Source organism: Gorilla gorilla, chromosome Y, assembly GCF_029281585.2.
Source record: "Gorilla gorilla gorilla isolate KB3781 chromosome Y, NHGRI_mGorGor1-v2.1_pri, whole genome shotgun sequence".
In the NCBI taxonomy this organism is placed as follows: Eukaryota; Metazoa; Chordata; class Mammalia; order Primates; family Hominidae; genus Gorilla; species Gorilla gorilla.
Genome location: NC_073248.2, coordinates 43,460,262 through 43,474,155, shown reverse-complemented (window position 1 = coordinate 43,474,155; position 13,894 = coordinate 43,460,262). Strand labels below are relative to the sequence as shown.

The following is a 13,894-nucleotide window of genomic DNA, read 5'->3' as shown; positions in this document are numbered from 1 at the left end:
CATGGTGATCTTGCCATTTTTCCTAACAAGATAAGCCGGCTTATGCCAGGAGTCTTTATACTTTTTGATCCTACTGCATAATTACAGGCTTATTCTCTTATTCTTTCATTTAGATATTGACAGTCACCATGTAAGCAAATTATTTTATAAGTTTTTTATATACAACCAAAACGTACTTGGTAATATAGAATCCTGCCTAATGTATTTTATATGGAATTGATAACCTCATTTAAGAACAAAGCAAAAACAAAACAAAACCGACTTTATACTATTACCACCTAATATTCAGGAATCCAAATTAGTAGATTGACTTACTTTACTCAACGTTAGTAACAGGTAAAATTATAAATCTTCTAAATATAAATAAACTCATGTTAAAATACAATTATTGCTTCATAAATAACAAGTAATTAAAAAATTGTCTAGACCTTGGAAACCAACAATTATTTATATCAACCAAGCAAAGAGTTAATCAAGAAAGACAAGTTGAAACGGCTGGGAAATTTTTTGCGGTCTTTCCATTCAACCATCCAGGCACAGATGACGTTTCAAAAGTTAAATTCCACATTCGCAAAGTGAGGCTGGGATTTCTGATCTAGGAAGGTGTGAAGAATAACGTCTGTGCTAATTTATTGAGTTTGTTCTACCCTTTAGTGGTTACATAAATTATTGATGAGGCACACTTATCTCTGTTTTGTCTGATGCAGAACTGATTTATGGTTAAAAATGTTAAGCACAGGTAACTAACATTTAAGTCCTGGGAGCAAAGGATACAGTTGATTTATAAAATAGACAACGTGTAAAATAAAGTAAAAGATGAATAGATCTTTATTTCAAAAAAAATCTTGACGTTCAAAAGTATTAAAATAACCTGAGGTATTTAAAAACTTAGTTACATAAACATAACAGAAGATATTTTCAAAAATGCGCAAAACTCTAAGCATTAATTCAGAAAATTAGCTATAGTTTTAATGTGAGAAGAAAGTGAAGGCTAAAGCAGAATTTTAAGCTGTCTCCCTACATGATAAAGGGGAGTGTTAATACAGTCCCAATTTTAAAAGCTGATATTTTTATATTACGCTCCGTCAAAACGCTGATGGAATTCCAGCTAAGCCTTAAACAACAAAGGGCACATCTTGAATAAATAAAGAATACCTGACTATCAGAGTTAACATGTTATAATATTTTAAATATAGTGTTCTAAAAAATAAAAGCACAAAAAATCCCACAAAATTATGGCTAATGTGAAGTAAAAACACAAACTGAAACTGTCCTAAACTTTTTAGACAAAAACTTTAAACCTGCAGTTTTAAGTATGAACAAATAAAAAATGACAGATGAAAGATAAAAGATCAACATGGGAATATCAGTGAGATTGGAACAGGAATTAAAAGAAATTAAAGAATGTGTAAGCAGAAACTCAGTTGTATGTAAGAAAACCAATCACCCCTTATTCAGTCTGTGACCCAGGAAATAATCAGCTATATGTATGTTATGACCCTAAGTGCTTACCCTGTGAATTCTGGTTTGAGGTACATATTAAATTAGAGGGAGAAAAAGAAGGAGAGTTTATAGGTCAACATGAAGAAGCCCCTCCCTCCTATAAAGGGCCTATTCTCTTGTACTTTGATGCCTGACAGGCCGGGGATGATCATAATCTTAAAACAAAACAAAACAAAACAAAAACAAAAACAGAAGCAGTCCCCGGTGATTTGACACAGGAAAGGTTTAACAGCAGCAGTCTCAAACATCTAGATGGAGACCACAAATCGGATACCCAGACTGTAACATTCAGTGATCTATACTAATACAGCTCCTTAAAGCCAGAGCTACCTTTTTGGTCTAAAGGATGCACAGCACTATTACGAGTTGATACACAAGGTGCTGGCCCTGGAATTCTGCTACTAACTGTCAAAAAGGCTAGAAGTAAGTATTTTGATCAGTCAATGCCTGAGCTTTCCCCATCAACCAAAAATGTGTTTGTTCAACTAGCTGAAAACATAGCTGGCGGCTGAGGAATTTCCTCATGCTATGTAAGTGTAGGAACTAATACAGGGGACCAGTGGCCATGGGGGGCAAAGGAATTAATGCCACAAGATAACTTCACTTCGCCAAACCCTACCAATAAGCCAGCAGCCTCAGCCAGTGTTTGCTTGTTGCAAATCTCCATAATTGGAAAGTCTTGTATTGCCTGATGGGAAAAGGCAGAATGCTTAAAAGGTAACTTAACTCTTTGTTCAGGGCTCAGTCCTTCAGAGGTTAATCTGAGTGGGCCGGTGCATCTACATAATAAGTATCCTCCTCAACCCCATCGGTCCCTCTGATTCCTTAAAAAAGTCCTGCCAGAAGACAAATTAAAAAAGAAAACCTGAAAAATCTAGAGATAAGAAGCACAATTACTTGGATTAAAAAAAAAACTATTAAATAACTTTAACAACAGATTGAGCTTCAGTAAATCTGAAGACATAAAAATTGAAACAGCCTAAAATGAGAGCAAATATCTTTGTGTCTTGTAGATGAAAATACTTTAAAATTTCGTATTCTGGAGTGTTCTGAAGAAGAAATAAAAAACCACTTGAAAAGAAAGGTTGGTGGAAATTTTACAGAAGAGCTGATTTTTCACCAACTGTTTCCTGTTCTAGTTTCCAGCCCCTTTGTATCTCCATCTTATAAGTTGGGCAAATAATATTTTTCTTTCTCCTGAATAGCGTTAAAAACTCAGGTGAAATGGCTATTGAAGAGCTAATACTGGAAAACAAGGTTAGAGTAAGAAAAGAGTTATTGGTCCTTCAAACTTCAGAGGAATATGACACATGTACTGTAAAACAGGTGCTAATCTTATTTCAAAAAGTTCTTAGCTTTGGCACTAACACTATTGCTCATGGCCTTATAAATGTTTGTTATCAAATCTATCTAATTAAACCCTGTATGTGGTGTCTTTGAGTAATCATCTTGATTTTTTTCTTGACCTATTTTCTCTTAAAAGGTTTTTATTTAACTCAGAAAGCTCAACATCATTAATCAGTAGAGAAATACAAATCAAAATCACAATGAGATACCACCTCAGGCCTGTCAGAATGGTGACTATTAAAACGTCAAGAAATAACAGATGTTGGAAAGTCTGTGGAGAGACAGGAAGACTTCTAAACTGTTGGTGGGAAAGTAAATTAGTGCAGACACTGTGGAAGACAGCATGGTAATTTGTTCAAGGATCTAGAAACACCATTGACCGAGCAATGTCATTACTGGCTATCTACCCCCAAAATACAAATGTTTCATATTTGAAAGATACCTGCACGTGTATGTTTATTGCAGTACAATTAACAGTAGCAAAGACATAGAATCAACTCAAATGCCGACTTTACTCAGAGAACATTATCAACTAGATACAGAAAATGTGGTACATATACACCATGAAATACTTTGCAGCTTCAAAAAGCAATTAGATCATGTCTCTTGCAAGGACATGGATAAAGATGGAACCATCATCCTCAGCAAAGTAACACAGGAACAGAAAAACAAACACATTTCCTCACTCATGAATCAGAGCTGAACATTGAGAACACCTGGCACAGAAAAATAAACCACACTGGGGGTGGAGCCAAGATTGCGAATAGGAACAGCTCCAGTTACAGCTCCCAGCGTGAGTGAAGCAGAAGATGGGTGATTTCTGCATTTCCAACTGAGGTACCAGGTTCATCTCACTGGGGAGTGTTGGAAAGTGGGTGAAGCAAGAGTAAACACATTCAGAAGCTAGCAGAAGGCAAGAAATAACTAAGATCAGAGCAGAACTGAAGGAAATAGAGACACAAAAACCCTTCAAAAAATCAATGAATCCAGGAGCTGGCTTGTTGAAAACATCAACAAAATTGATAGACATCTAGCAAGAATAATAAAGAAGAAAAGAGAGAAGAATCAAACAGATGCAATAAAAAATGAAAAAGGGGATATCACTATGATCCAACAGAAATACAAACTACCATCAGAGAATACTGTAAACACCTCTATGCAAATCAACTAGAAAATCTAGAAGAAATGGATAAATTCCTCGACACATACCACCTCCCAAGACTAAACCAGGAAGAAGCTGAATCTCTGAAGAGACCGATAAGAGGCTCTGAAATTCAGGCAATAATTAGTAGCTTACCAAACAAAAAAAGTCCAGAACCAGATGGATTCACAGCCAAATTCTACCAGAGGTACAAGGAAGAGTTGGTACCTTTCCTTCCGAAAGTATTCCAATCAATAGAAAAAGAGGGAATCCTCCCTAACTCATTTTATGAGGCCAGCATCATCCTGATACCAAAGCCTGGCAGAGACACAACAAAAAAAGAGAATTTTAGACCAATAACCGTGATGAACATCTATGCAAAAATCCTCAATAAAATATTGGCAAACCAAATCCAGCAGCACGTCAAAAAGCGTATCCACCATGATCGAGTGGGCTTCATCTCTGGAATGCAAGGCTGGTTCAACATACACAAATCAATAAACATAATCCAGCATATAAACAGAACCAGTAACAAAAACCATATGATTATCTCAATAGATGCAGAAAAGGCCTTTCACAAAATTCAACAATGCTTCATGCTAAAAACTCTCAATAAATTAGGTATTGATGGGAATATCTCAAAACAATAAGAGCTATCTATGACAAACCCACAGCTGATATCATACTAAATGGGCAAAAACTGGAAGCATTCCCTTTGAAAACTGGCCCAAGACAGGGATACCCCCTCTCACCACTCCTATTCAATATAGTGTTGGAAGTTCTGGCCAGGGCAATCAGGCAGAAGGAAAAAATGGTATTTAATTAGGAAAAGTGGAAGTCAAATTGTCCCTGTTTGCAGATGACATGATTGCATATCTAGAAAACCCCATTGTCTCAGCCCAAAATCTCCTTAAGCTGATAGACAACTTCAGCAGAGTCTCAGGATTCAAAATCAATGTGCAAACATCACAAGCATTCTTACACGCCAATAACAGACAAACAGAGAGCCAAATCATGAGTGAACTCCCATTCACAATGGCTTCAAACAGAATAAAATACCTAGGAATCCAACTTACAAGGGATGTGAAGGACCTCTTCAAGGAGAACCACAAACTATTGCTTAATGAATTAAAAGAGGATACAAACAAATGGAAGAACATTCCATGCTCATAGGTAGGAAGAATCAATATCGTGAAAATAGCCATACTGCCCAAGGTAATTTATAGATTCAATGCCATCCCCATCAAGCTACCAATGACTTTCTTCACAGAACTGGAAAAAACTACTTTAAAGTTCACATGGGACCCAAAAAGAGCCCGCATTGCTAAGTCAATCCTAAGCCAAAAGAACAAAGCTGGAGGCATCATGCTACCTGACTTCAAACTATACTACAAGGCTACAGTAACCAAAACAACATGGTACTGGTACCAAAACAGAGATATAGACCAATGGAACAGAATAGAGACCGCAGAAATAATGCCACATATCTACAACCATCTGATATTTGACAAACCTGACAAAAACAAGAAATGGGGAAAGGATTCCCTATTTAATAAATGGTGCTGGGAAAACTGGCTAGCCATATGCAGAAAGCTGAAACTGGATCTCTTCCTTACACCTTATACAAAAATTAATTCTACATGGATTAAAGACTTAAATGTTAGACCTAAAACCATAAAAACCCTAGAAGAAAACATAGGCAATACCATTCAGGACATAGGCATAGGCAAGAACTTCATGTCTAAAACACCAAAAGCAATGGCAACAAAAGCCAAAATTGACAAATGGGATCTAATTTAACTAAAGAGCATCTGCACAGCAAAAGAAACTACCATCAGAGAGAACAGACAACCTACAGAATGGGAGAAAATTTTTGCAATCTACTTATCTGACAAAGGGCTAATATCAAGAAGCCACAATGAAATCCAACGTATTTACAAGAAAAAAAGAAACAACCTCATCAAAATGTGGACGAAGGATACGAACAGACACTTCTTAAAAGAAGACATTTATGCAACCAAAAGACTCATGAAAAAATGTTCATCATCACTGGCCATCAGAGAAATGTAAATCAAAACCACAATGAGATACCATCTCACACCAGTTAGAACGGCAATCGTTAAAAGTCAGGAAACAACAGGTGCTGGAGAGGATATGGAGAAATAGGAACACTTTTCCACTGTTGGTGGGACTGTGAACTAGTTCAACCATTGTGAATGTCAGTGTGGCAAGTCCTCAGGGATCTAGAACTAGAAATACCATTTGACCCAGCCATCCCTATTACTGGGTATATACACAAAAGATTACAAAACATGCTGCTATAAAGACACATGCACACGTATGTTTATTGCAGCACTATTCACAATAGCAAAGACTTGGAACCAACCCAAATGTCCAACAATGATAGACTGGATCAAGAAAATGTGGCACATATACACCATGGAATACTATGCAGCCATAAAACATGTTGAATTCATGTCCTTTGTAGGGACATGCATGAAGCTGGAAACCATCATTCTCAGCAAACTATCGCAAGGACAAAAACCCAAACACCGCATGTTCTCACTCACAGGTGGGAATTGACCAATGAGAATACACGGACACAGGAAGAGGAACATCACACACTGGGGCCTGTTGTTGGGTGGGGAGAGAGGGGAGGGATAATATTAGGAGATATACCTAATGTTAAATGATGAGTTAATGAGTGCAGCACACCAACATGGCACATGTATACACATGTAACTAACCTGCACATTGTGCACATGTACCCTAAACCTTCAAGTATAATAAAAAAAGAAAAAAAGAAATAAATAAAAATACAAAAATTAGTCAAGCGTGGTGGTGTGTGTGTAGTCCCAGCTATTCAGGAGGCTGAGGCAGGAGAATTCCTTCATCCCAGGAGGCAGTGGCTGCAGTAAGGTGAGACTGCACCCCAGCCTGGGTGACAGAGCAAGACTCTGCCTCAAAAAAAGATAAAAACTTTGGAAATATGACTGGTGTTGATGGAAACAGAGTATGAGTGAGGCTGATATGGGGAAACAGGAGGATTTATTTAGGTGCACCAGCTCAGTGAGCTTATATCCAAAAAGGCTGAGTATTGAATAAAGACTGAGCAGGGTTTTTATGAGCAAACTTACAGAAGCAGACCTAAAGCACCTAATTATACAATGAACAGTTATGTAATTTACAGCATAACTGTTGACTTGCATAACTTCTTGCCTTGCATAGCTGGGTTTTGCAGCTAGGTTGAAAGAGAAAGAGGAACTTACAGATTTTACGAAATACAAGCATTGGTAAACATAGTCATAATTAATGCTTCAGAGAAGGAGAGACAGTAAAGTAATTTGCTTTCCTTTTGAACTTTGCTTCAGTGTGGGGTATTTGTGACCCATTCCCTTGGCCTCAACTTTTTAGACAGTGTTATTTTATAACTGTCCTTGGAGTGAGACAGCTACACAGAGAAAAACATGTTTTCTTTTCATTTGAACCCTTGTCTTGCCAAATTTTTCTGTTTTTTAAAAAAATCTTTTTATAGGATAAATTTAATCGAAGGCATTAGTATCATTTTATTCTTTATAGGAAAGCATGTTTTCTTCTTTTGGCACAGGTTGACATTTAGTTAGAGCTATTAACTGAGTAGCAGTGGGCCTGGCTATATTGTTTTGGGGCTATGTAGTATGAGTAGACGGTGGGCATCATTTTTTGGATGCTTTTTTATATCAAGGTTATGTGGGGAAAGTGTTAGCTTTCCTGTTTCTTTTGGCTTTTGACATCCCTGCCTTTTGGTGTTCCAGATAATGCACTATTGCCATTTTTTCTGGAGCATATACAGCTGCTAAGAGCTGTAGGAGTTTTTTCTGTCCACTTTATTTATTTGCCTCCAGTTGTTAAGAGATTTTCTTTTTATATATAGTTCTATGAACATGTAGTGCAGTAAAAGCATATTTAGAATGTGTTTAAATATTGACCTTTTTTTCTTTTGTAGCAAAAGGGCTCCTGTTAGGTCTATTAATTTTGCCTTTTGGTCTCATCTTCCGGTAGGCAAAGATTGAGCTTCTATCATTGAGTTTAATGTTACCACTGCATACTCGGCTTGTTGGATTTTTTTCTAGCTCAAAACTCTCAGTTATGAAGTATTCAACATCTGGGTTTTTGAGGGATTGATCTGTAAGATCTCCTGGTTCAGAAAATATGTGATCCACTGTTTAGACACAGTTATGGAGGGGGGCATCAAATTTGACTGGGAGCAGGGTGGTCGGGCTTAAGTTGTTTGCTGTATTTTAAGTAATGTAAGGGTTTTCATATAGAAGTCCTTGGTACTGCGTTATTCTCAGATTTGACAACTAGTGATGCCTTATTTGTTCATCAAGGTTTTGACTGAGTGTGGCACATGGACTGTTAGCTGCTGTCTCAAAGTAAGTGTGTTATCCTCTTGCATTAGCAAGGCAGTGGTGGCTAATGCCTTAAGGCGAGGAGGTCATCCTAGTGCCACAGAGTCTAATTGTTTAGATAAGTATTTGACAGGACAATGCTATAATTTTATAATTTCAGTTAAGAACCACATAGCCATTTCTTTTCATTTATGCATGTACAGAAAGAAAGGCTAAGTTACATTTGGCAGACCAAAGGCTGGGACTTGAGTTAACGGTTTTTTTTGATTTTTTAAAATGATATTTGCTGTTTAGTTTGCCAGAGGAGGGTTTCGTTTTTACCCCTTTTGTAATATTATATAATGGCTTAGCCATAGTGAAAAATTTGTGATTTAGATATGGTGGAATTTTTCTTCTTTTAAGAATTTTTTAATGTAATGCCTAGTGGTTTGTGTCAGGAGTGTACAAATGGCCTGTTTCTGCTTATGGCCAAGCTGGCATTCCACATGGCTTACTATGAAACCTACATATTTGACATTTTTAAGAATAATTGGTCCTTTTTTAAAAGACAATTTTAGCCTGTTTTTCATAGGAGATGGAGGAGGTCTGGAGTTTTTTGATAACAGTCCTCCTGGGTTGGGGCTGCTAGAGGAAGGTCATCCACATACTGCAACAAGGCAGTTAACATTTGGCAGGTTGTAGGCTTCAAGGTCAGTGCTTCCCTAAAGACTGTGGGAGAGTCTTTGAACTTGCGGGAGCCTGGTCCAGGTGAGTTGAACAACTTATTTGTTTTACTGAAATGCAAATATAGGGTGACTAACTGGGGCTAAGCAGATATAAAAGAATACATTCTTTAAATTTAGGACTGCAAATCAGGTAGCACTTGCTGGAATGAGATTTATTAAAAAACACATGTTCCAAAAGTGGAGTGTTTTAGAGCAATTGACATCGAACTAAGATTTCATGTTGGTAAGGCCAGTTTAAATATTTACAGATACCTGGAATAGCTTCTCAGGGGACTGGGTACTGATGAACCCAAATCGGAGTTTCTTTTGGTTTTAACATGACTACCACCTGTGCATGATGTACAGCTAATCCAAGTGGGTTGCCTTTAACCCATACTCCAGGAATGTTATTAACTAAGTGAAAGAATTTTTTTTATCCCACCTGCAATTCTAATTTGCTGCTTGCACTTTCTTTGTATAAAGTTTCCATTCCTTAGCCTGCAGGATGATAAGGGTTAGCACCATGCTTTTTTGGAGAGTCAGAAATAAGTTGTTTTTTTTTTTTTTTGAAGCGGAAATGTAATTGGTGCTTTCAGTTTTTGGAGTAATTTTTTTTTTCTTAACAAGGGAACTGGACAATTCAGGAGGTATAGGAATTTATGTTGGACTTCCCATCCTTTGATGACACACCTGCTTACCAGAACAGCTTTTTTCTCTGAGATTCCTGTGGCTTTTATAATAGTTTTATAGCTTCAGATAGTGGCCCTGTGGGTTGAGTCACTACTGAATGTGTAGCCCTGGTGTTTACATAAAGTCCATCAGCTGGCCTTCAACTTTTAATGTGACCATGGGCCAATGGAGTTGTAATAAGAAAAAGCCTGGTCTGTCCTAGTACCCATATCCTTTAGTGCCAGCCAGCCTGTTTAGATTAGTATTTGGTTTTCCCACAGTGAGGCAGCCCTTAGCTGGACTCTTTTATACCACAGTCCTGATTATACTTTTTATTACCTTCTGGACATTTATTCTTTCAGTATTTTTCTTTTCCATCACACACATTGTTTTCTCTCTAGCCTCGGCTGGCTTTTAAATTTTTGACTAAATTGACATCTTTCACATGCACGTGCACGTCCACATTCTTGTATATTGCTGGTCATTTTTTTTAATGAGAGCTGCTGCTAAGAGATTGGCCTTTTTTAAACCTCTGATTTGCTTTTTTTTTTTTTTTTTCTTTGCTTCCTGGTGATGGTTAACCTACATTTGGTGGCCATTTCTGTAAGCTGGGTTGTATTCGTGCCTGCAAAACCATATACTTTTTGCAGCTGGTGCATTGGCTTCTAGCCCTTGATGGGCTGCCTGAGTTATCCTCTGGCACTCCTCCATGTTAAACAATGTTAAGATAAGTTATCTTCAATTTAGCCAGGTTGGATTGTGTGTTAGAAAGGTGGACTGTGTTAGATTTATGAGAGCTTGGGGCTTTTCCTTGTAGGAGGTAGTGTGTTGATTTACATTTAGGAGATTAGTGGTTGAAAAGGGCTGATAGATGAAGGTTTGCTGCCCCCCACACCAGGATGTGGCACTGGTCATTATAACAGATGAGTCCTTGCATTTCCCTGAGAGGTATTTACATAGCTTGACTATGATCAGATTTGAGGCAGCCTGGTTCACTATCCTGAATTCCATCACTGGCCTCTCAAGGCTCCAATTCTTCCCTCCGGGGTGAAACCTGGTGTGTGCTGGCAATGGAACCTAGCTCCTGGGGGGCTGTTTGCCTCAGCAAAGGGAGGTAGGCTGTGAAATATGGAGGAGAATTTTTTTTTCCTTTTGTAGTTTTTTAAAACTGGTTTTCCTTTCTGTCCTTGGGACTTTCCTTTTAACTCAGTGTTTGCTGGTGAAGCTGCTTCTATTTTCACTTTTGGCTCGGCCTGTGCTACAAGTGTTTTGCAGTAAGCTGTGAAGCAGGGCTGGATTCATGTTGTTCTTGTTTGTATTATATTTAATTATGAGTTAATATAAGAAAATTGGTCTGGGTGCCCTGGGTATCCTCAGACCCCTGTCATTACCTCAAACTCATGACCAATTCTTTCTGTGTGTATGGTTTTTTGGGTCACCTATTTAATACCAAAAGGGGGCCATTTTAGTTTACAGAGAGCTTTTTACCTTTGCAGGGTTAGCTTAATTTTATAGTTTCCTGTAAACCCTTTCTTAAAGTTTTTTTTAGCATATATTTGAATGGTGTATGTTGTGACAACTCTCTTCCCATTTCTTCTCAGTTACGATGCAGTGTACTCATGCTCACTTTTTACCTTTGTTTCCAGCCAGTTAGACCATCTCCTATTATGGGGGTTTTTAGATACTACTTAGCTTTGGAGCGTTTCTTAAGCCCAACACAATTGCTGAAGTTGTGGGGTAGCTTCTTTTAGCCATATGTGGATCACCACTAGTCTTGATCAGCCCCACACTTGGCTTGGAACACATTCTTCACTAAGAGACTTGTGGTTCCTCACTTTATGGCTGATTAGCCTAGTTAGGCCTCACCACTCACACATCATCACATCATCCTTCTACCAGTTCTGATGTTCCTAGTTGGGGTGGCGAGTCACTTTCACCACCTCCAGTTTCCTTCTGAGCTGATTTAGTGAGCCACTGTCACATGCTGTGTTGGTTGAGGTGTAAGTTTCTTCTGAATTGGTGAACCACTCTTGCGGCCTGCAGCCCCTCTGGGTTGGATTACTAGTTATATCCTAGGAGGTGATTAGGCTCCCTTTTGGTCCTTGTGGGATGTGTCCTGCCTTGGGTCCCAATACCTTACTGTGGTTTCTGAAGTGAGCTGTTCCTGGAATCGTCCTATAACCCATTAGGTACCATTGCACTGCTTGGTAGGGGCACCAGATCACAAAAGGGCTGATCTCCCCTCCAGGCTGAAGTTCTCCCATTGGTGCTCCTTGGGTCACAGGACTCCTGAGACTCAGGGCTTAAGCCCCGGGGACAAAGGAGACAGGAAACCTGTCATCTCCACTCCTGGCTGACTGGCCAATAATGTTGTGGGAAGCAGAGGACCACAGAGATTAATATGGGGAAATAGGAGCATGTATTTAGGTGCCCTGGCTCAGCAGACTTATATCCAAAAATGCTGAGCATTGAACAAAGACTGAGGGGGATATTTGTAAGCCAAATTAGAAAAGCAGAACTACAGAAGCTAATTTGACAATGACAGGTTACATAATTTATAGCATAACTGTTGAGTTAGCATAACTTTAGCCTTGCATAGCTTGTAGCCTCGTAGCTGCATTGAAAAGAAAAAAAAACAGCAAGCTTCAAATCTTACTAAATACAAGCATTGGGAAACATAGTCATAATTAGTGTTTCAGAGAAGAAGAGACATTATAGATATTTATTTTTCTTTTCTTTTCAGTGCAGACACTGAAGCTTGAGCCTGGAATTGTGGAGTCAGTTCTCTCTGCTGTGGGGCCCGTGTATGAGTAGAAGTCTCCTCATGACTCAAATCACAGCCTTGGTAACCCACTGGTCCAGTTCCTAAACACACCCACTCCTTAGTGTTTCAAGAATCATGCTCTAGAGTCCACTGCCACGTTTGAATTTATTGCAATGTTATGGAAATGAGAACTTTATCTAGGCCTGGCACTGTGGCTCACACCTGTCATCTCAGCAATTTGGAAGGCAGAGCTGGGCAAATTAACTGAGGTCAGGAACTTGAGACTAGCTTGGCCAACATAGTGTAGTACCATTTCTACTAAATACACAAAAATTAGCCGAGTGTTGGGGCCCACTCCAGTAGTCCAGGCTACCTGGGAGTCTGAGGCAGGAGAAACACTTGAACTCAGGAGGCAAAGGTTGCAATGAGTGGAGATCATGTCTCTGCACTCCAGTCTGGGTGACAGAGTAAGACTCTGCCCTCACTCACGAAAAAACAAAAACAAAAAACAAAAATTTATCTGTTTATATTTCAATGCCAAAATATTTTAAATGACTTTTTAATGATGTGTATAATTTTTCCAACTTAGAAATAACCTCCATTTGTTTGCTTTCACATATTTTGTACATTTGTTTTTATCTTAATAAACTGAGTCTATTGACAGAACTATGAAGATGCTTATTTATACCATATCTCATGTTCTACATGTCCAGTTTAGCAAATATGCATTATCCACTTATTTGCTAAAAGCCATCCTTTTTTCTCCTCATAATTTAGATGATTCTCAAATATGACACATCATTTTGCAATCTGATGCTGACTTCTATACTGCCATGTGGTCTGCAAAATTTATCTCAAAAAAATGAGTAAAATGAGTGAAGGCAGACAGAGTAAGTAACAGGATTCAGCTGAAGCCAGTCAATCAGAAAGTTGTACTTACCGAAACTTTTGGTCTGGAGGGATGGAGAGGCTGTGCCTTGACTCAGTGGGTGATTGCTGGGGCATTCTGTCAGAACAAGGACTGGGGAAACCACATGTAATCTGTCCAGACCTAAGGTTCAGAAGGATCCGAGGCAAGAATATTACCAAGTGCATGAAGATACCAAGAGGTTTCTAAAGAGCTCTATTAGTTCAAAAATAAATTGTTATCCTTGCAAATAGCAAATTATGATGCATAAGATCCACAAAACTAATGATTCAAACACCTAAGTTAATTGCACTGGCAATAATAAAATGCATGAAAGTAACAGGCAGCAAAGGAAAGACAGCTCTTAGTATCTAAACACCTCTGCGTGTTAAGGAGACACTAGACCTTGCCAGTCTGTCCTGCTGACTCTCACAGCAACCCTCTATCATGGGTGGAGAGATGGAAGGT

General features: G+C 38.5%; 1 pseudogene; it reads right to left on the bottom strand.

Annotated features, from left to right (window-relative positions):
- The window catches only part of LOC129530367 (centriole and centriolar satellite protein OFD1-like), a 47,108-nt pseudogene that overhangs the window by 28,158 nt on the left and 5,056 nt on the right, over positions 1-13,894 (bottom strand).